This window comes from Panulirus ornatus, chromosome 64, assembly GCF_036320965.1.
Source record: "Panulirus ornatus isolate Po-2019 chromosome 64, ASM3632096v1, whole genome shotgun sequence".
NCBI lineage: Eukaryota > Metazoa > Arthropoda > Malacostraca > Decapoda > Palinuridae > Panulirus > Panulirus ornatus.
In genome coordinates, this window is record NC_092287.1 from 21,047,120 (window position 1) to 21,072,010 (window position 24,891).

Genomic DNA, 24,891 nt, shown 5'->3' on the forward strand with positions numbered 1-24,891 from the left:
TACCTATGATTATTTTGGTACCATTATCTACAACTGCTTCCAAAACAGGCCTTCCGTCTTTTCTTTTAAGACAAACTGGGAATTCCTTCATTACATTGCTCAAGTGGCCTACTTATTTCACCTTTATTCAATATATTTATCCATCTGTACATTGCCACTCACACTTCACTTTCAATTAGCAAGGAAGTATACTTTTTCTTAACCCGATTTCATTGGATTCCTCCTTTTTTTGAGGTTACATTATATAATACACATAGTTCGTGTGTATGTGTGTGTGTATCTGTGTATCTAAGTGGCTTTCAGGAAAAAAAAATAATAATGTAACAAATTCAAGGTGACATGGAGAAAGTTTGGTGTCAAAATAGATTGATAACTAAATGGAAAGGCAACACCTGAGAAATGCTGCTCCCTGGCGGCAGCGGCCGTTACTACTCGAGAGTGACAACAACCTTGATTATTGGAGTATATAAAAGAGTTTTATTCCTTAAACTGTGTGGACAGCCTTAACAAACGGGTGGAATTAGTTTCCTGGTCCCTTAAGTGGTACCCATATGTCCCAGTGCTACTCGCCGATCAGGTGAAGATTAAAATTTGCTGTGAAAAGAAGGTAAAAACAAACCCATCTTGAAGAGGTGTCTGGGATGATATCAGAATGAACGAGTGTAAATGGACGACCAGCTGATGTTATTGCATATCCTTTAATGATGTATATAAGTTATATCTTATTTCTTAACAGGATGATTCGGGTAGTACGATGGAAGTAATTGATGTATGGGATCATGTTAAAAACTGCCTTTCATGACAATGACAAACTTAAATACCAACAGCATATGGTAGATTTTGAGATAGAGACTTAAAAGAAGTTTGGTCTTCAGGAGTTTAAGGAGAAATAGAGACTTGTTGGAAAGGAGCCAGCTGCAGGCAAATAAAAATCCTGAAATGATTATGGGGTAATTCAGTCGTATAATATTCCTTAACCAAGTTTACAAACTCTAGTTCCTTAATTGTATTGACAATGCTATCATGCAATGATGATAATATTGGTAATAACTCATTATTTGCCACCAAGTGAACTTCCATAAAACCATGCAGATAAAGGCATTTAGTATAATGGTGTAGTGGACTCATAAAGTTCTTCAGATTTTTTTATATAACTGGGAGATATCCAGCTTCTTGTAACATCCTATAATTACTTTATTGTTGATCATTAACGTGTTACAAGTGTAATAGGACTCTTCCTGCATGAGGTTACATCGCACATGAAAAGGAACCTTTGGCAAGGCTGTATCACTGGGAATACAGCTAATAAAAAAATCTAATAAAAAAAAAAACATTGCATTGGAGTCCACATTTTCCTGCTACTGGAAGTAGTGTTGCCTTGGCTGCAGGGACGCCTCCTGAAAGATTTCGTGGGTAACACCAGGACTCTTTCTTAGAAAAAGGTTCCTAGGTTTCTTTGGATTTAATTTCCAAGGTAACATTGTGGTTATTTTAATAATGTGCGTATGGTTGTGTACTTCCACTCATAACATCTCTTCTTCATTATTGTCAGGTCACAAATTTTTGCCATACCCCTCCACCCTGGCCTAACTATTAGATAATGCTTTAATCCGTTTGAGTTCACAATTCTGAAATGAGGCACTACAATAGAATTCTTTTTAAGATAGGCATTAGAACTGCATTTTCTTGAAAATAGGGACCTCCAACACTTTTCCCAAATCAGGTGTTAGAATAGTACTTTCCATAAATTAGGTATTAATCAGGCATTTTTTCTTCAAAGATTTATTTATTCATGCAACTTCAAAAAAAAGACTTTTGTAATCACTGCAGCCTATGTTCCACCCAAACTCAGTATTTTTGACAAAAATATTTGCAAAATCTAAACTGACAAGATTGTTTCCATCTAGTGAAATTTGTCCAATCTGGGTTTTTAAAGTTAGACTTTTGTAAAACACAAACATTACAAATGCTTTGAAAGAATTTCAAAATATATGTACACTGAATACGCATCCATATTCTGCAGCCTGTGAATTTCTCTATTTTTCCTACCTTTATTTAGATCCTTCCATATAGTTTTTGTACTCATGTTAAACATTTTTAACTCCTAATGTTAAAGTTTTATACTTGAATAACATTAATCCTTAGCGCTAAGTATCAGATCTTTATATATATCTTCATTTTTTCATATTAGCGATCTAATCTGTGTTGTCAGAATTTCATGCATAGGGTATAATCTCTATATATTGTCATTATTTGATGTTAATTATATAATGCCAGCATCTTGCATTGAAGATCTGTGCTTTCTATATCATGAGTATGTAATATTTACCACCTAGATTTTGCTTTATTGTCATTATTTCACATGTCATGTTAACATTATCATAAGTTTAATACCTTTGGCATTGAATATTAATGTTTATTCTCATATTATTGGCAGCTCCGGGTTGTTAACACAAAGTGATACGTGCCTCCAAGATTTCCAGACTGACTTGCTGCCGCAAGAACAAAGTAAAAAAGAATCATAAATAGTATGAACAGCCATATAACATAAAGAGAAAGTACAGTCGTCTACAAAAAAGCAGCATCAGTAAAGTAATCTCAAATGATTAGAGTAGCAACAGCAGTAGAAGCAACTGAATGTCATCACCTATACTAAGAATAGATGGCAGCTAACAAAAGAGGCAACAGGAACAACACTGATAACAACAGACTGACAATGGATTAAATAAGAACAAAATCAAGCTAAGGAAAAGGACTTGTGTTAATGTTTATTGCAACCAAACTATATGCATATATTAAAATTGTTACTTTTCAAAGTTTCTTTATTTTACAAAGTTTTAGTTAATGTTTAGTACAGGCTAATCATTGTATCAACTAAAATTATGTTACTGCTAATTACATATATGACAAGGACTTCCAAGCACTGTTAAACTTCATAATTTATTCTTAAGAACTGTGGTACCAAAACATTTTGTAATTATTAAAGTTCCCAGAATTCGCCTTCTCACTGTTTGGTAGTTGAATTATCACAATTAATGAGCTTATATTTTAAGGACTGTGGTTGAAGCATTTCATGGTGTGGGTGAGAATGGGGATGAAAGTACCTGACCTTATGTAACCTCATTAGGAAGGCAGATGACAACAGAATTCCCTACATTTTACATTATGTAAGGGATCTGAGCATTTCATCTCACTACAGTTGACCTAGGATCAAGAGTAATGTACCCAAACTGATCGTGTCATGTGTGTCCCATACACCATTCACCCTACCTCTGCTGTTGAATCACTGGACATCTAAAGCTGTCATTGGCCCCAACCCTTTATAAGACTGCATCTTGGAGGGCAAACAAGTGGATCTTCACTTTGTGAAAAAACATTTTTAAGGGATTCTGACATGGAAAAGCATATTCTTTCACACACAGAAAAAAAACTATTCATTTGTTCCCATTGCAAGGAGAGTTTTAACCAAAATCATGAACTTGAACAGCATATGAAAATTCACTTGGGAGAGAAGCCTTATGAATGTTCATATTGCCAGAGCACCTTTCCTGAGAGGATTCAGTTAGTGCAGCACATGAATATCCATACACAAGAGGAACCATATGAATGTTCACAGTGCCAAAAGACCTTCACTGAGGAGAGTTCTTTTCTACAGCACATGACTTTTCATACAGGAGAGAAGCAATACGAGTGTCCACAATGCCAAAAGGTTTTCTCTAGAAAGGGTACTTTAACACGGCACATGACTATTCATACAGGAGAAAAGCCATATGAATGTTCTCAATGCCAAAAGACCTTCTCACAGAAGGGTCAATTAGGGAGACACATGAATATTCATACTAAGGAGAAAACATATGAATGTTCACAGTGCCAAAAGACTTTCTACGAAAGGGGTCATTTAGCAGATCACATGAACATTCACACAAGAGAGAAGACATACGAATGTTCACAGTGCCAAAAGACCTTCTACCATAGGAGTAATTTATCAAACCACATGACTATTCATACAGGAGAAAAGCCACACGAATGTACATATTGTCAAAAGACCTTCTCTCGAAGGAGTCGATTAGTGCAGCATATGGCCCTTCACACAGAAGATAAACCATATGGATGTTCTCAGTGCGATAAGGCCTTCTTTAGAAAAAGTCATTTAGTGAGACACATGAACGTTCATACAGGAGAGAAGCCATATGAGTGTTCACAGTGTCAAAAGTCCTTTTCTCAGAAGAGGAGTTTAGATAACCACATGACTATTCATACAGCCAAGAAACCATATGAATTTTCACAGTATCAAATGAGGGTCTTGCAGAATATTTGTTTATTGCAGTACATGAAAGCTTACACAGCAGGGAAGCCCTTCAGTTATGACCATTGTGGCCAAGACTTTAGCACCAAGACTGATCTGAGTGGCCAAATTTCCATCCATGATAAACATCAGTTTGAGAGGATGGCACTATGCCAACAGACATCAAAGGATACCTTAATGTCACATTCTAAGGAAGAGAGGCATCATAGTCCTGAGAGATTGAAACATGAAATTGATAATGATGCAGAATCCATTATCTGTACGCCAGACTATTTTCCAGAAGTGGACAAAATTGTCTGTCAGTCTTCTGTAAAGGGTCAGCTTGAAGATATTGATATTGTTAAGGAAGAGTTATGAGCTTTAAGATGTTAATCCTTACACTTCTTAGTAAAGGTATGTTGACTGCATCAAAACTCAGTGAAGCAGCAACATGCCACCCAATACTGTTATCTTGCCTATGGATTCTTGAGAAAAAAATATCACCTGTGGCATCTATCATTTTTCTGTGAAAAGAAACAATATACATCCAGTCTTGAGTAGATTGGATGATTAATTTATGTATTATTTTTCTTTTTTGTGATGAATATTATTGTAATCATATGTTAAAGAGGATAAATTATAGTTTTGGTTATTTGAATGTGGCATCTTGACTATTGCATTGTTTATGAAAAAATAAAAACTAGGATATTTCTGAAACAAATGATGTGAAATATGTGGACAAGATGTCTGTTTTATCACACTCGGTTTACATCATGCGTGAACATTAATATTTGCTTTTGTATAATGCTTTTAAGTTTATATTTTGGCATACCAATGGTGTAAGTTTAAGTATTTGGTGTGTATTTTTCTGTTCATCAGTAAACATTCAAAACCATCAAGCGAGAATTCTTTTCCTCCCGTACAAATGTCTTAAAATGGTCATTAAAGCAGATTCTCTACCTCATATGACATTCTCTATCTCATATAACATATGCTTGTGCAGTCGCACTTGTTGTACAGCCTATTCTCAAAAAACTTATAAAATCAAAAATATAACATATGCACTTTTGGAAAAGTGTTGATGAATGACTATGTGTAAATTATTTTAACATATTTAGATTAAAGTAAATGGAACAAACCATATAGGAAAATGATATCAGTGGTTTTGCTGCTTAAAAATAACATGCCTGTATATGCTCAAACATCCAACATATATAACTTACACCCAAACAAATAATACTGAATAACATCACACAAAGTTATTGTGTAACCTGAGGTCATCAAGACATGATCTTAGGTTGATCCACTGCCTCAGCTTCACACATTCCAGACTCGTTTGTTGGTTGTTTCTCTGGGATCAGTATTCCAGGAAAGCTTTACATTATACTTTATATTTACATTTGACTTTTTCCAGTTTCACTTTCTAAATTGCAAAGAATTCATAAAACACTTGAGATTCATTAGCATTAGCAATGATAACTCACAATTACATAATGTTTAAACCCATGGTATATATTGGGTAATAAATCATTCATGACATTATTGCAAAGGGGGTAAGATTTCAAAAGTATTTAAATACAAAGAAGTCTGGGAATTATGTTACTCATATGTGTCTAGGTTACTCATATTTGTATACACTACTGACGTAATTTTCCAGACAGTAATTGCTGTAATCATAGAAACAAAAATTATCATGAGGGTTCACCATAAATCCTTGTATCTGCAACACTCATGAATGAGGTCAAACACCTGATCACTAGGATTCATCATTTAGCCTCAGTTTCTAAGTAGATGTGCTTATTATGGATTTCTTAATACATCTTTATTAGAGTTCATAAAACTTACAAGGTCAACATATCATAAGAAGAGTTCATCATACATTTTGGTCAAAATATTAATTTATAAAGCTGCTCTAGGCTTTTAAGTGCCTTATTCATGAGTGCAAAATACTTTTTATGAGAACTTATCGTAAATCCCCAGACTCATATCTACCATATTCTTAGGCAATGTTCCATATTAAATATGATTTAACCAACAGGTTTGTAGTTGCCATATATGTGAATGTGCTTAAGACTATGAATGTTCCTTATGAAACTGCAGCTCCCAGTAGTCAAAAATTAGCAACAAGATTAGCACCAAAACTAGCAACACGATTAGCACCAAAACTAAAAATCAAGCCTGTTGAGGAAATATAAAGGAATTCATCCCCTTGAGAACGACTGCATGACATCTGTATGGCAATACAACCTTTAAACACAATGGCATGGAACATTAGGTAGGAACCTCTGCACACACCACTAGAGTTGCCATCTGCCGTTGGCCTATTAAGGGTGAAACGCTAAAGGCTCAGAAGCGGCACTGGAGTTCTTTGGTTATGGAGACTCTGTGGCCATGGCCACCCCTTTGAGGGAGTTCCAATTGGAACAGGCATCAGAGATATAGATAGATAAATAAATAGGCACGGTCCTTGAGCCTTAAGAATTATATAAAAGTAAGGCCAATGTATCATCATGGTCAAGTGTCATACCAAGGTGCTCATGGGTAAGAACTGTTCTTTAACACAACTGTACACTACATGGTGACTTGAGATAATTTTTAATATACTTCAGAACCGTTATACCATCAATACAGATACACTGTTTCAAGTCCGCAGGGATCTTATAACTAAATACACCAGGTTCAGGCTTCCAAATGAAAAGATATCACGATATTGTAGGAAAATACTTCCTTAAAAGTGCTGATATTAAAAATTTTACTCTACAACTTGCTCACCTCATTAATATCAAGCAATATAATCATTTAGTAAGAGGCCATGTAATTATTTCCATTCAGCATGTTACCATTAAGTAAATAGGATTAAAACAGAATCCAATTTCTTCAACAGGTAACCTCATTACAAGATAACAGGTCTTTTGTTGTCCTATCTATTCTTTGGTGTTTGTATACAGTAATTATCCATACACATCATATGGTTCAGTGTAGACACATACAACTCATCCAGAAAGCACAGTGATAGAAATTTCATGCTTGTGGTGTCTAACACAAACAGAACTGCCACCCCTGTGCTGTGTACCATGGACAGAACTACTTTGCTAATTGTATCTACAGTGAACATAATTGCCATACCCATGGTATCAACCACAGAATTGTTGCACTAACAGTGTTGCCTACCACAGACAGAAAAACAATCATACACATGATGTCAACTAGGAAGAGAACTACTATAACCATTATGTCTACTTTGGACTAACCAGCCAAAACCATGAATTCCACCAGAGACACCTGCCAATCCTGTGGTGTTCATTGTGGGCAAATCTATCATACTAGCAATTTCTACCATGAACGAAAGTGCCATTCCCTAGGTGTCCACCAGACACAAATATCATTCCTATCATGTCTGCAATAGTAAATACCCTCATCCTCTTTGTGTTTACAGAAGTAAGAACTTCTGTTTCCCAATGTGCATAGAGTCTGCCAGGAATAGAGTTGTCATTGCCATGGTCTTTATCATGAACAAAATTATCATCGGTATCATTATTAATATTTTTCCATACATATTTGCCATTTTCCATGTTAATAGTGCTAAAAACAGATGACTGAGCCTTAGAGGGAAAAATCTTCACCTGGCCCCCTTGTCTCTTCCTTCTTTGGAAAAGTAAAACAGGAGAGGAGGATTTCCACACACACACACTTACACACACACACCCCTTCATTCAACTTCTACAAAACGCAGGAAATACCAGGGAAGTATTCTTTCTCCCCTATTCCCTATTATCATTATCATCACTATTATTATCATAATCTTGGAAGAACAACTTATAACCTTTGGCTCTACCAGAGCCAAGTAAACAAAATCTTAAAAGAAGGCAGAGAAATTAGCCAAACAAGCTGGACTAGCCTATTATCAAAAACAAAGCCAGGTAGGCTATATTTTTTCAGTTTTAAATTGAAATGTAAGTATAGAGGAATTCAAGAATGGGAAAATATGGAGATTAATCAGTTGTGGGAAAATCCACAAGGAAAAAACAAGATATAGGATTGAAGATGTTAATTGAAATTATTTAAAAACAGGATCAAAAGTTAACATGATTAGAAGGGGAAAAAAATAGCCTAAACTACCAATTCAATGGCCATAAAAGGTGTCATGAGGTGAGATAAAACCTCTGGGAATTAAAGATAACAATATGAACACAAATTCACATCAGTCAAGGGATTCTAAAGGTACATAACGAAAGGAGGCTGTTGAGTAAAATGAAATGCCCACAACATGGTACAGAAACTACTGCAAATAGTGAGTGGGCAGGGAGAAGTAGGAACAATCATGGAGCTGGTCAAATACTCCAAGCATGATGACTGATGCAGTGGGACAGGAACATGGGATATTGAAAAATAGATGCCCAGGAAATTAAATGAAGACGTTGACAATCATATTCACTGTTAGTGACAGAACAATCAGCTCCATTGGATGATAAGTTAGGGAAAGGGCAAAGCATATGAAACCAATACATGTTAGCAAAAAGGGGATTATAGGGAAAGCCAGAGGCACAGGGATTTAAGTATCAAAAGTGATGGACTCTATGTAGGTGGCATTTAAATTAAGAGAGAACTGTTAAACTCAGAGGATGAGATGTAAACCTTTGATTATTTTTGGGCTCAATGATCATACATCACATGAAGAAGTAAAAGGAAAATCATATAAAGATTAAAAGGAAAGAAGGAAGTGCACAAAAAATTATGGGAAACAATAGAATTCTCAATGGCTATTTTTGTGAAAAAGGAATGAAGAAAGTGTGGTTATAATCAAGATATATGGGGATGACCAATCATAATTATATTTGCTTTGATGTTTAACTAGGAGGTTCTTAGGGAGGCTAAGAAATTTAAAACCAAGTTGGAATTCAATGAAGTATTTATGAAATATAAAACGAGGGACAAGCAAAGAATAGTCAGATGGTGAAAAATGGGAGCCACCAAATGAAAAAGGGCAGAACATCCCTGCCAGCACTACTAAAGGATCAGGAATGTTTGGTAATATGAGTCTGAAAGTAATATGTATAAATGCTGATTGATTAGTAATAAATGGCAAAGAGCTGAAATTTAAGGTCTGTTAAAGGGAATATGAATTTGATATTGCTAGAGTTGTGGACACAAAGCTTACTAGAGATATATCATTTTTCCATCCAGTAGTAAATGTGAGTAAGGAAGGAAAGGGGACACAAGGGAGTATTGGCTCTCCTAATAACAGATAATCTTGAGTTTCTGAAAACAGTAGAAGTTCACCATTCAGATAATACATAATGGGAAGGGTAACTAAGGGAAGAAAGTGCACAGTGGTGATATCATATAATCCTCCAAAGAATTTTAATGATCTAAAACAAGGACAGTCTATGATGGATTTCAATTATAGTGACAGGCTAGGATTATTACGATTTTTTTTGGTGATGGAATAATGAAGACACAAGTTCCTAAAATGTGTACAGGGAAATTTCCCATCCCAGTAAGCCACTGAACACAGTAGGATAAGGAGTGATACACCATTACTGAGTGATACACCATTACCATTTATCTTAACAAATACTAACAAAGATGTTTAGAATATCATATATGATACATTGAGAGAAAAAAATGATCATCTAATGCCTAGGTTTATGTGATAAATGAGGAAGCTGAAAGGGCAGAGGTGACACGAAAATACAAAGAACTTAACAGTTGCTATGGTAATAAATTGGGAAAGAGATCAGTAGCTAGACACCTGGGCACTGTGGTGAAAAGGTTTTGTGAAATTTATAATGAAATACAAACATGGGTTCTTTTAGCTAAATTACAGGGGGAAAGAAAGTGAGAGAAATGTTTCAATAAAAGAGGTTAAATAACATAGGGGCTTCAAGATGTGATGTGACAAATATATCGGTGGAACTCTGGTTAAACAAGCATTTATGAGGTATAAATAAGGAAGGAACAAATATGGAAAGATCAAAAAGGAGAAGAGAAACTTTGAGAAGAATATTGTAATATGGACAAGTTGGGAGAAAATCCAAAACTTTTCCAACATTCATCAGAATCAAACATGTTTAAAAAGCAGCAAATCAGCCTAAAGGATTCTGAAGGAATAGTTGTACAGGATGATGTAAGGATATGTGAGAAAAAGAATAACATTTTGAAAAGCACTTCACTGTGGAAGACACTTTAGCCCCGACACCATTGAGACAGATTGGGGTCTTAGAAAGCACTGAAATGTTTAATGAAAAGATGAAGAGAATACTAAAGGGTCTTCACCCATACAAGGCTCATGGTCCCAATATAATTTCATCATATTTGCTGAAGATGTGTGCATACACATGACAGCCTTTTCGAATAATGTTCCAGATGTCACTGAAGAAAGTCAAAATGCAAAGGAAAAAAATGCAAAGGAAATGGAAAATACAAATATATCAATCTATAAATGAGGAGACCTAAAAAAGGCACTGAACTACAGACTACTCTCAGTGATGAGAGTGGTCTATAAGGTACAATAAAAAATGATAATAAAACTAATTAGATAAATTCACATAGAGGAAACATTACCATACCGAGAGACAACATGGGTTCATAAAGTCAGTCATGTGTAATGAACCTCTTAGATTTCTGTGAGAAAATGAGCTGTAATGTGTAAAAGAGAGGGCTGGTAGACTGTATCTGGACTGCCAGAGGACATTTGACACTGTACTGCATGAAAGGCTCATTAAGAAGCTGGATAACCAAGCAGAAATAAGGGGGAGACTCCTTTCATAGACAGATTGTTTTAGTGTTAGGAATGCAAATCAGAGCATTCTCAAAATGGGTTGAGGTTATCAGTTGTGTGCAACAGTGTTGTTCTGGAACCATTAGTCTTTTTAATCTAATTTAACAAGTTGCTACACTCCTCCACGAATGTATTTGCAGATGATGTAAAAGTCACATGGAAAGTGAAAGAAAATGGAGGATTGCATCAACTTACATGAGGACTTTGACAGACTCCAAAGTTGGTCTGATACATGTAAAGTAATGAGGGTGGGAGACAGTAAAAGAAGGCCACAATATGAGTATTATCACATAGTAGGCAAATTACAGAGATCTGTATGAGAAGGACTAGAGGTGAAATCATCCCTAACCCATTATCAAAGTCCCATACTAAGAGAACAGTAAATAATATAGTCATTTGGCAACAAACTCCAAAGAGTGCAAGAGGTATATTTCTAATGCAAGTGTGAATATAGTCATCTGTTGTTTGGGTGTAGGTTGTGTATGCTGACTGTATAAGCAATTTGGTAATCATGTGTCATAAGTCAGAACCATCCTTACTGTGGTTGTACAATTTGCTTTTCATGGGCACTGTGAGATATCTATTAGAGAAAAATGCATTTTCAGGTTTATAAATTCATATATTTATTGATAAAAAAAGAAAAATACATTAAGAAATATACAAATTTACATAAATGGCATGCTAACAATAAATATGAAAGATAAGTTTCACTCTAAAGCAAATATCTGTTTCAGAGAGATACGAATGATATGTAGCAAAGCAGGCATGTCTGCATCTCTCAGAATGTTTGTTTGCATTTTTGTAACATTTACATAGCCTTTTTCACAAACGCTACATTTCAATAAACAACACTAAACCATCTTACTTCTTGAACATATGATTTTACAATAACATTTGCCATATAGATAAACGCAGTTGTATATGAATTCATGGCATAAAAGATGAACACAACAATCCCAAGGAGTCAAGTAATTTCTGATGACTTCATAAGAAATGAGTTACCACGAGAAGTTTACCATATATTCAAACTAACCATATTAAAAAAAAAAAGTGTGCTATGCCTTTACACCAGAGGATGCAAAGGTTGACACAATTTACTTCCTGAACACACCACCAGAGTTTTTTAAAGTCAGGTTCATAATGTGTGAAAAATCACAACTCCATTGTTTTACTAGTCACAATAATAGCAGCTTTTGAAGTAGCCATATACTTATAATATTGAGTGGAAAGGTTTTCTTTACCCTCAACATGGAAAATAACATCATAAAATCCAAAGCTCTTTCTTACCAATATCAAATTAATCTATAGGAGACCATAGGGAAGACAGAAATAGGTCTGACCATTTCTTGACTTATTTCACCTTGTTGAAGATGGAACCCATTCTCAGCTTCATGTTTCACTACCTCAGGACAACAATACTTTTACTTTCAGCATATCTAGTCGTCCTTAGATGTTCTGAAAGGACATCATTCTTCCATATACACATTACTGTAACTTGCCATATTCACTTTACTATGACAGTAGATAATGTACGAAACCAAAGAACTCTTCCAGGTGAAAATCCTTTGACAATGTGAATATCTATATGGCTTCTTTCCTGTATGAATATGCCTCTGGGAGAAGATATTTTACCAATGTTAACATTAATGCATTCTTGCATAAACAGTTATGCATTTCAGAGACTTACTCCATTACTGTGGGGTCTTTTAGCACTGAAAATATTCATGCAATTTATGTATCATTACTTACATATTCCACCAAATCTAAGACATCTTTTGCCAATGTGAACACTCATATAGCTTCTCTTCTCTGTGAATATCCATGTGATGTACCAAACCACTCCTGGAGCATTCACTTGGCTACTCTCGTGTATGAATATCCATGTTTCTGTAAATTACTCCTCCAGAAAAAAGTCTTAAAGCACTTTGAACACTTATATGTCTTCTCTCTTGCATGAATGTTCATATGATTAACTAAATCAGTCCTCTTGGAGAAGGTCTTTTGGCACTAAGCATTTACAAGGTTACTCTCTTGCATGAATACCAATTTGGTTCCATAGATCATTGCTCTAGAAGAAAGCCTTAGAGCTTTTTGAACACTTATATGGCTTTTCTCTTGTACAAATATGCATTTGATTAATTAAATCAGTCCTGTCAGAGAAGATCTTTTGGCACTATGAACATGCACATGGCTACTCTCCTGTATGAATACCCATGTGTTTCCGTAAATTACTCCTCCAGAAGAAAGTCTTAAAGCACTTTAAACACTTATATGTCTTCTCTCTTGTATGAATATTCATGTGTTCAACTAAATCAGTCCTGCTGGAGAAGGTCTTTTGGCAATGCGAACATTCATAAGACTTTTCTCTTGTATGAATATTCATGTGTTTCATCAAATAACTCCTGATGGAGAAGGTCTTTTGGCACTGTGAACATTCATATGGCTTCTCTCCTGTATGAATAGTCATGTGCCGCACTAAGGTACTCCTTCGGGTGAAGGACCTTTGGCAATCTAAGCATTCATGTGACTTTACTCCTGTATGAGTAGCCATATGTTCCACTAAAGTATATCTCTGGGAGAACATCTTTTGGCACTGTGAACATTCATATGGCTTCTCTCCTGTATGAAGAGCCATGTGTTTCAGTAAAGCACTCTTCCTCGTGAAGGTCTTTAGGCACAGTGAACATTCATATGCCTTCTCTCTTGTATGAATATTCATGTGTGCCACTAAATAACTCCTTCGGAAAAATATTTTCTGGCATTGTGAACATTCGAAAGTCTTCTCTTTTGTATGAACATTCATGTGCTGCACTAAAGTTCTCCTCTGGGAAAAGGTCTTTTGGCACTGTGAACATTCATATGACTTTTTTTCTTTATGAACAGTCATATGCTGCACTAAATTACCCCTCTGTGAGAAGGTCTTTTGGCAGTGTGAACATTCATATGGTTTCTTTCCTGTATGAATACTCATGTGCTGCACCAAGTTTACCTTCTGAAAAAAGGACTTTTGGCAATCTGAACATTCATATGGCTTTACCCCTGTATGAAGAGTAATGTGCTTCATTAAAGTATACTTTCGAGAGAAGCCTTTTCGACAAAGTGAACATTCATATGGTTTCTCTCCTGTATGAACAGTGAGGTGATTTGCTAAATTCTGATTCCTAGAGAAAGTCTTCAGACAATATAAACATTCATATGGCTTCTCTCCTGTATGAACAGCCATATGCTGCAATAAATTGCTCCTCCTGGAAAAAGTCTTCAGGCACTGTAAACATTCATGTGGCTTCTCTTTTTTATGAATCTTCATGTGTTCCAAGAATGTAAACCAAAAGCTGAAGGTCTTTTGGCACTGTGAACATTCATATGCCCTCTCACTAGTATGAATATTCATATGCCACACTAAACTACTTCTCTGAGAAAAGGTCTTCTGGCAATGTGAACATTCATATGGCTTCTCTCTTGTGTGAAATACCATGTTTCACAAAATGATTTATTTGGAAGATCTGGCACTGTGAACATTCATTTGAATTCTGTCTTGTACAAACTGTCATGTGCTACACCAAGTTACTCCTCGGATACAAAGTCTTTTGGCATGTCAATATTCATACGTTTTGTATGAATATTCTTGGGCGTCACCAAATTACTCTCATAGCAGGAGGTAATTAAACACTATGAACATTCATCCGGATACCCTCTTGTATGAATATTTATGTGCCACAATAACTCACCCATCCAGGAGAAGGTTTTCTGGTAACATAAACATTCTTTTAGTTTCTCCCTTATGAAATCTTCCTTGTGTTTAACAAATGATGATACTGGGTAAAACTTTTCTGACAGTGGTAACACCAGAATAGTTTATGTGGACAAGCATATGTTTTATCAGTTGTAATTCTTCACGTACATTATGATGCACAGCAAACATGCCACAAGTCTACCCCTCCATGCTGCAATTTTGTCCACAGCCACAACCTTAGTTGTTTAGTGACAACACCAAATGTGGAGTGATTGATCCTGTCTGTTCTAGCATGTGGGACGCACATGACAAGACTGGTGAGGCACTTTCAACCAAGGGTCAACTGTAATGAGGTAACCTGCTCAGAACCTGTGTGTGGTGGAGCATAATTGCTTCTGGTTTGATGTGTGCCTTCCTCAGTGAGGTCAAAATGAGGATGGATGAGGCCAGGTACTTCCATCCCATTCTTATGTACACCATGATACATTTAAATCAATGCAGGTTGGCTATGGCATTTCCCATGGTTTAATTATATATTCACAAAAAAAAATTCTCTTTAAATGGTAAAGATATCATAGTTTCAGCATATATTTCTCAGAAAACTTCAGTAATTTTTTTCACCTCTAGTATTTTGCTTATCCCTTCCTGCTGGCAGCCAGTATCGACAATGATTTACTTATATTTGTATGGTTAATTCCAGCAACAGCAAAGGAAAATTTTGTACATTCATCCTACAATGATGGTTGAGAGATAAATACATTCATCTCAGATTCTCTTCATTACATACCAGTTCAGAGTTCATAAAAGTGCTTTTGACAGAATAATTCTTGGCACTAGCAATGAATCACTGATAATATAAACTCATTAGAGGTGGTACTTAAACTATGCCACATGAGAAGGTTTACCTTTATCAGTATCTATATATACAGTGTGATCAGTTTGACTGTGCTTAGCATGAATAACAGTCCTTGTCTCAGAAATGTAGCCACCTAATAATATATTTCCAGTATATGTTATGAATAGTTTGTACTAATCATTAACAGCAATCCTTATCATAAAGGACTATAACATAACATAGTTTTGATGAATATGATAAACATTTGGTTGGACTTAACATCAACTGCCATCCTTATCATAAACAACAAAATCTTTTCCTCTGACTGTTTTGACTTTCATTTTTGTTAATGCTTTCTTTTTAAGTTAATGTCACTTCACTGTGGCAATTAATTTTGTTCTTTTTGCTTATGACTTAAATGTTGTTGTATAATCTTACTGTTGCTAATGATCCTTAGTGCTTCTAATGTTATACATGCTTTTCCTATAATAGATCTTTTTACTGATGCTGTTTCCAGCCTTTTTTCTTGTAAATGATTATATCACTGATACTTGTTGGTGGTGATATTGTGCAGCTCATCATGCGGCTACAATTATTACAATGTTGTGGCACCTTGTCAGTCAGGAAGTCTAGAGGCATGTATCATGTTCTTGTGCTGAATACCAGGACCTGCCAATGGTAGTAAACTTTAGAAAAATTATCAAAGGTAATACAAATACGATAATGAAGATAAGTCTCAAAAAATGCAGAAAGTACACAAACGTAGTAGTCACTGTTGAATGCTGGTGATAGACAAAGCTCAGGTCTTTAACACATTGTCAATAATACACATTGATGGGACTCTCAACATCAATTACCTTCAAATAATTTTTCTTTTACTGTTGGAGGCTTCAGTCATGAACAAAAGTCCACATCAACGCCAGGCCTTAATTGAAATATAGAGAGGATCTTGAAAGGGAATATTGAAGAAAGAGGGCAAAGTATATACAAATTTTGGAGGAAATGAAAAACTCTTTTAAAATGTGCTAGATCATAGTTGGTGGGAAAGACATGAGAGGGTAGGGAGTTCAAAATACTGATGATATACTGATCTTAGATCCTAATGTCAAATGATCATGATATAAAAATATCAGATACTTAGAAGTAGGTATTAATGTTGCATAGCTATCAAAACTTTTAACATTAAAAGTTAGCAATACACTGAGACCAGATCTGAAACATTATACACAAACTATATTGACATATAATAAGTATATACAGTCAAGAAAGACTAATTTCTATTTACAAATTTAGGAAATAATGGAAAATATTAGTGGTAGAGTTAAAATTACCATGTATCACAAACATCAGGATTGACTTGGGTCTAAGCCATTCCACTTACAAAGGTAAAAGATGTGGTAAACAGAATTTTCATATATTTTTTCACACGATTTTCTTCAGAAGTTCTTACCAAAGGAATGAATAAGAAATACATTTTATATTCAGAAAAATATCAGAAAAATCATTAGCAACAGTGTTCATTTCAAAACAATCAACATATAATCAAAATGACAGTAACCTGTACTTTTCACCTATTTTTTTCCACAGAATTCTCTTCAGGAGGTTCTTCCTAATGTTCGAATTAATAATCACAAGCATATTTAGAAAAATAAAAGAGAAAATAGCTAAAGGAGATGGAATCCTTACCTAACTTTCACCTAGTTTCAAAGAAAACATTTAACAAATAATCAATCAAGTAACTAGGTAAATTGTATTTGACATAAATTTCTTACAAATAATTCTCTTCAAAAGGTTTTTACCTAATGCATGAATTAATAATTATCTATATAATCAGAAAAATATTGAAGATAATATCAAAGATGGCTGGAAGTCTTACCTCCTCTATATCATTAGTGATAGCATTCACATCAATATTCAACAAAAATGCCACATCCATTCACATATACACATATATGCACATATACATAAATACATATATATAGAGATGCTTTGAGGAAGGTATTAAGAGTATATGGTGTGGGAGGTAAGTTGCTAGAAGCAGTGAAAAGTTTTTATCGAGGATGTAAGGCATGTGTACGAGTGGGAAGAGAGGAAAGTGATTGGTTCTCAGTGAATGTAGGTTTGCAGCAGAGGTGTGTGATGTTTCCAAGGTTGTTTGATTTGTTTATGGATGGGGTGGTTAGGGAGGTGAATGCAAGAGTTTTGGAGAGAGGGCCAAGTATGCAGTCTGTTGTGGATGAGAGGGCTTGGGAAATGAATCAGTTGTTGTTCGCTGATGATACAGCGCTGGCTGCTGATTTGGGTGAAAAACTGCAGAAGTTAGTGACTGAGTTTGGTAAAGTGTGTGAAAGAAGAAAGCTGAGAGTAAATGTAAATAAGAGCAAGCTTATTAGGCTCAGTAGGGCTGAGGGACAAATTAATTGGGAAGTAAGTTTGAATGGAGAAAAACTGGAGGAAGTGAAGTGTTTTAGATATCTGGGAGTGGATTTAGCAGTGGATGGAACCATAGAAGCAGAAGCAAGTCACAGGGTGGGGGAGCGGGTGAAGGTTCTGGGAGCATTGAAGAATGTGTGGAAGGCAAGAATGTTATCTCGGAGAGCAAATATGGGTATATTTGAAGAAATCGTGGTTCCAACAATGTTATATGGTTAGAGGCATGGGCTATAGATAGGGTTGTGTGGAGGAGGGTGGATGTGTTGGAAATGAAATGTTTGAGGACAATATGTAGCGTGAGGTGGTCTGATCGAGTAAGTAATGAAAGGGTAAGAGAGACCTGTGGTAATAAAAAAAGTGTGGTTGAGAGGGCAGAAGAGGGTGTATTGAAATGGTTTGGTCAAAGAAAGAATGAGTGAGGAAAGATTGACAAAGAGGATATGTGTCAGAGGTGGAGGGAACAAGGAGAAGTGGGAGACCAAATTGGAGAAGGAAGGATGGAGTGAATTTTGAGTTGATCGGGGCTTGAACATACAGGAGGGTGAAAGGTGAGCAAGGAATATTGTGAATCGGAACGATGTGGTATACCGGGGTGGATGTGCTGTCAATGGATTGAACCAGGGCATGTGAAGCGTCTGGGGTAAACCATGGAAAGTTTTGTGGGGTCTGGATGTGGAAAGGGAGCTGTGGTTTTGGTGAATTACATAAAACAGCTAGAGACTGAGTGTGAACGAATGTGGCCTTTGTTGTCTTTTCCTAGAGCTACCTCGTGCATGCGGGGGTGGAGGGGGGTGCCATTTCATGTGTGGTGGGGTGGCAACAGAAATTGATGAAGGCAGCAAGTATGAATATGTACATGTGTATATATGTATATGTCTGTGTATGTATATGTATGTATACATTGAAATGTATATGTGCATGTGTGGGCATTTATGTACATACATGTGTATGTGGGTGGGTTGGGCCATTCTTTTGTCTGTTTCCTTGCGCTACCTCGCTAATGTGGGAGATGGTGACTAAGCATGAAAAAAATAAAAAATATAAATATATATGTGTGTGAATGTGTGTGTGTGTGTGTGTGTGTGTGTGTGTGTGTGTGTGTGTGTGTGTGTATGTGAAAGGAAGTGGCCTTTCTTCGTCTCTTCCTGGCACTAAGTCGCTCATGCAGGACAGTGATCAATGATGAAAAAATTAAGATTCATATTAATTCCAACTCTATCCCCAATATTTTTCTGTTTTCTGAATATGTGAGCAATATGCAAGTTTTACACTTATGGGTCCCCATTCCTTGAACATACTCTACTACTATACAACATTTTAGACTTTATGCTGTTCATATTCACCTAACCATCTTTCAGTTTATTCCAATCATCAACCTCTTGTACTATAAAAGTAATCAACTATATCATATCTAACAGGTTTATTGCTTAACATCATGTTATTTTTTTTAAGGCTCCAGTCACATACAATTGTCCATATCAAGGCCAAGCTTTAACTGAAATACAGAGAATTATGAAACAAAAAGTAAAGACATGGAAAAGTATTTACAAATTTTTGAAAATAGTGGAAAACCTGTCTTTTGAAATGTGCCCGGTTATGGTTATTGGAAAAGACACGAGAAGGCAGAGCATTCCAAAGCATCGACATGCAGGGAAAGAAGCAAGCATCAAAATAGCCCAATCTTGGGTTGTTGATGGCCACACAATAATCATGTGATGCAGATGCCTGATGAGTATTGCATGGTCTAGCTTGTGGTTAAGGGAACATAAGTCGCCAGCTCTCAGGAGCAAAAACCAAAGTAATACCCTTAAAAAAAGGGACAGTGAACCAACACTGCGGCATAGGGCAATAGGGTAAATTTTTGGATGTTAGCCTGGGACAGTTTATAAGGTGGACTGCTTTCGACTCAACTCTGTCAGGAAAAGATGCAGAGCTAGAACCACCTCAAGTGTAAGAGCAGTACTTTAATCAAGGACAAAGCAATCCCTTGTATACACAAAGCAACTGCTCAGAAGAAAAGTTTCACTATCTAAACAGGACACCGTCTCCTAGAGGCAGACTTAGCTATTCCTGTAATGTGGGGTTTTAAAGAAAGAGCGGATGTTACAGTAATACCAAGTATGTTCATCCAGTCAAGAGTTGTGAATTTTCGAGAGAGAGATAGGAAGAAATTGAAATTGGATCTTGGAAGAATTAATCTTAACACCTTTTGAGGAACTGTTCACAGTCTAAATCAACAATCTGGTGTAAAACTTAAGGATTGCAAGCAAGTCCTGCCTTACTCTTCTCTTTTCTATGGTAAGCAAATCTCGAGCCATTTTCTGTAACACAGCTCTCTTAATTGTGTGTATGTGAGGAACAGATTTCTTGAGTAGTTTGTAAATGTAAAAATCTAAAATACAAACAAGAGAGATATACCAGATACTGCAGAATACTGTCTTCACATCTCATGTTCTATCAAAGAAAGAAACAGGATTACATTCTATTATGAAAGTCCTCTAGCCTCTCTCAAGGAAACATTTTATCATGTTTAAGGCCAACTTTATGGTATCTCAGGAAATGCCTAACAACCCCTAGACAGGGAAGCACCAATTAACTTAGATCAGCAATAGCAATAACCTTCCACTAAGACTGAGCCTAGTCAATCTTAGCATGTTTAGCTTATTGAATTATAGTGGTGCAATACCTTCTCTCATTCCTCTCACCCCTCCGTAAAAAGCAATAAGCAGCATTCATCCTCTTGTGATAAATCAAGTAAATCTACAGTTTAAGGGCACCATTATTTCCTGATAAACATAACTATATTAGTCCAATCAATTCATGGTACCGCTGATCTTATATAAGTACTGTAAACTTACATATAATGAGGTTCAAAACAAACTGGGCAGTACTGAATGGAAGGGGAAATCAAAAAGGTAAAGCATACCAAATATCTAACCATACCTAAACATTCCCTGGGGATAGGGGAGAAAGAATACTTCCCACGTATTCCCTGCGTGTCGTAGAAGGCGGGGGGCGGGAAATCCTCCCCTCTGTTTTTTTTTAATTTTCCAAAAGCAGGAACAGAGAAGGGGGCCAGGTGAGGATGTTTTCTCAAAGGTCCAGTCCTCTATTCTTAACGCAACCTTGCTAACGCGGGAAATGGCAAACAGTATGAAAAAAAAACCTAAACATTCTAAGACTACATCAAGCCACCTTACATTTTCATTTGGTTAGGTATGACTATGGTAGATTATGTTACAATAACTAAGTCAGGCCAATAGATCAGCTTTGGTTATATATTCTATGAACTCTTTCACCCCAAAATTTATCCCTGCTACAAGTCCCTGCCCATTCCGTGGCAACTTTGTCACACATAAAATGTTACTTATAATCTGTGGCTCTGTAAACCAACTTTACCAAGTATGAACCTAATGACACCATTTTTTTCTAATCTCGCTGAGAAATAAAACAGCACCCTCATACTGGAATTTTACAGAAAGAATACATTTCATCAAATATAATACAGATATAATCTATGAAAAAGGCCATCTTTAGATACAAAAAGATTTTGCTCTCTTTAGATATTGAAATTAAATAATAATGGCACAGCGTGATTTTGAGCACAATATTTTACCAAGAAATATCAAATAAGGCAATAGTGGCGATAGGTCTGTGTATTGGGAAAAATGTGGGGTTCATATATGCAAAAGTAAGTAAAATACTTGTAAAAATTTCACCATACCTTCTCCAGTAGTTGAAAAGTCATAGAGAAATGTATGATACTAACATTTAACTGGTCTAATGCTAAAGATCACATGGAATGTCTTCCTGTTGGGAGGTTAAGCAGTAGCCCAAAGGCCATTCTGTATGTCGTGTTTATTTGAGGACATTTATATTTCATCAGCACCAAGCTTATTGGCATGACTGGTCTACTTCACCTAGAATGGTGAAAAATATATCTCACCTGTCAGGGGAGGTCTCCTGGGTTTTGTTAATTATTTTTTCAAGGATTTCACATAATTCTACAATAATTTGCCCTACGTTTTCCCTTAACGCTCATAACCCTCACCACTATCACCTAACCCATTATTGTAAATTATTATGATGCAAATCACGTTTGACGACGTTTTTTATATTCTCTAAAACACTATCCTAGCAATTATGTACAGAGCAATCCAGAATAATGTTCATCTGAGGTTGAGGGTTAGGTTGTGGGCGAGTCTGAAGGTTAGGCTAGGGGGTTAACACTCTCCTGGACTGCTCTTTTTCACACATGGTTCACGGTGGCGAGTGTCCTCTTTGCCCTGGTACCATTTTGGACCTTTGTTAATACCAAAATTAACATAATCGCTTAATATTCAAGGCCACTTTCGATGCAGAGGGCGAAATGGATAAATCAAAGACATAAACTAATCGTCCACCTTCCTTCATCTGGTTAATCAACCTGACACCCTAGCTTGCTATACATGAAATATAGGTTTTACTAGAGACTATATTCATTACGAATTTAGTGTACTCACCTTCCAGTTGGACTATGTCCTAAGGGCTCTACTTTAGGTATTCACCAATTCTCCCAGTTTGTTACAGTTCCATGTACAGTGTTAACAATAATGCTCTTGACTGCATTCAATCACAATTAAGATTCAAGAAATAATATTGCTCGTTGACCCAGATCAACATGTTTAATTGTGATTCAATTGAGTAGCACCGACAGCTACCGCCAGAGAGCAGCACGTGGAATGATCCTTTGAGGGGGGGCTTACAGCCTCTCAATCACTAATTGTTCTTTAAGCCATTAATGACAAGATTACGTCCATCAACCGCAACAACAGGTGCTTTAAAAGATCAATGTCTAAAACTACATACACTCACTATAATTGTGATTCTCTTATCTCGAGAATAGCCGTCACTAGCGAGGTATCACTCTCTGTTTAGTGTCCACCCACTGTGCATGTAATGTTAATATAACTATGACCATTGGGCATATAATGTTAATATCCCAAAGGAGAGAGAGAGAGAGAGAGAGAGAGAGAGAGAGAGAGAGAGAGAGAGAGAGAGAGAGAGAGGTGTTACCAGACTCAGCCTGCATGTCACCCTTCGGTTAAAAAGTAGCTTGCGATGGCTTGTAGCAGCATCTTCCATGGATGAAAATGGGTGTAATATTGTCGAGGAATCTCTCACTCCAAAGGAGTCCACCATTTTCCTGTTACTGGATGTAATTCAGCCTTAAAAAGCTGCAGAAGCCCATCAAAGAGGTCATGGTATATATATATATATATATATATATATATATATATATATATATATATATATATATTATCCATTTCCCGCGTTAGCGAGGTAGCGTTAAGAGTAGAGGACTAAGCCTAATAAGGAATATCCTTCTTTTGGAAAAGAAAAATAACGCGAGGGGAGGATTTCCAGCCTCCCGCTCCTTCCCCTTTTTAGTCGCCTCTTATGACACGTAGGGAATACGTGGAAAGTATACTTTCTCCCCTATCCCCTTATATATATATATATATATATATATATATATATATATATATATATATATATATAGTAGGAGGGTACAAGTTTGCACGGGATACAGTAAATGTGGTATAAGGAGCTGTGATTTCGGTGCATCATACATGATAACTTGGGAATGGATGTGAGCTAATGGGACCATTCCTACGTTCGTTCCTGATGCTACCTAGGTAACGTGGGAAACTGAGAATATATATATATATATATATATATATATATATATATATATATATATATATATATATATATATATATATATATATTATCACTGGAGATAGGGGAAAAAATGCTTCACACGTACTTCCTGCGTGTCGTAGAAGGTGACTAAAAGCGGAGGGAGCGGGGGAGGGGGATGGAAATCCTCCCCTCCCGGATTTTACTTAAAAAAAAAAAAAAAAAGGAACGGAGAAGGGGGCCAAGTGAGCATATTCCCTCCAAGGTTCAGTCTTCTGTTCTTAAAGCTACCTCGCTAACGCGGGAAATGGAGACTATGTATAAACACACACACACACACACACACACACACATATATATATATATATATATATATATATATATATATATATATATATATATATATATATATATATATATACATTACCTATATACTGTGGGTTTTGTGGAAAAAATACATGAAATCAGGTCCAATATGTGACTACGACGCAATCTTTATTTTTGTCTACCTAAAAGCCCAGACAATACATGTTACAACCTGGACGAGAAATGGCGCTGAAATTACGTTATCATTACCGATTCATGATTTTATTAGGTCAAGTTTGTTAGGTTTGGTTTGAGTGAAATTGTTTTTTTGATAGTTTGATAATTTTTGAACGATTTTGACAGCTTTGCTGAATGACGAGGGTATTCCTAACTCCATTTGGGATTAATCCATTTGGTTGTGATATCTATTTTTCTGTGAAATGTTTATGAAATTATCGAAAAGGCTTCTCAAATCACCAAGGAATATTGTGGACTATTTCTTACTTTTATTGTAAGTGCTAAACAACAAAATTAAAACACGATTCTTCACTAAATACCTTCAGAGCAACGATTTCTCGCTTAATTATCCAAATTCTTTGGTCAGGGGCCCAAACAGGGAAGAGGATTGTTCCTTCCCTTACTCCCCCCCCCAAAAAAAAATAGAGGACTTTGGGACTTAGCACTATACATATACATAGGTATGTGGGAGTTCGACAGTATCTGATTACTCGTTACTTAATTTAGGGCTCAACTGGATGGCTATCCTACCAAGTCGACCATGATTCTGTTCATGGGAATCATTACTATCTTTTATCATTTTGTGTTTTATGTACTTG

The 24,891-nt window shown here is 36.0% G+C and overlaps 1 long non-coding RNA gene across 1 annotated transcript; it reads left to right on the plus strand.

Annotated features, from left to right (window-relative positions):
• The first annotated feature begins 287 nt into the window (after positions 1–287).
• Positions 288–5,184, plus strand: LOC139746363 (uncharacterized). The gene is made up of 2 exons (XR_011712141.1): positions 288–607; positions 2,438–5,184. It is a non-coding gene; the product is annotated as an uncharacterized lncRNA (long non-coding RNA).
• Positions 5,185–24,891: the final 19,707 nt, after the last annotated feature.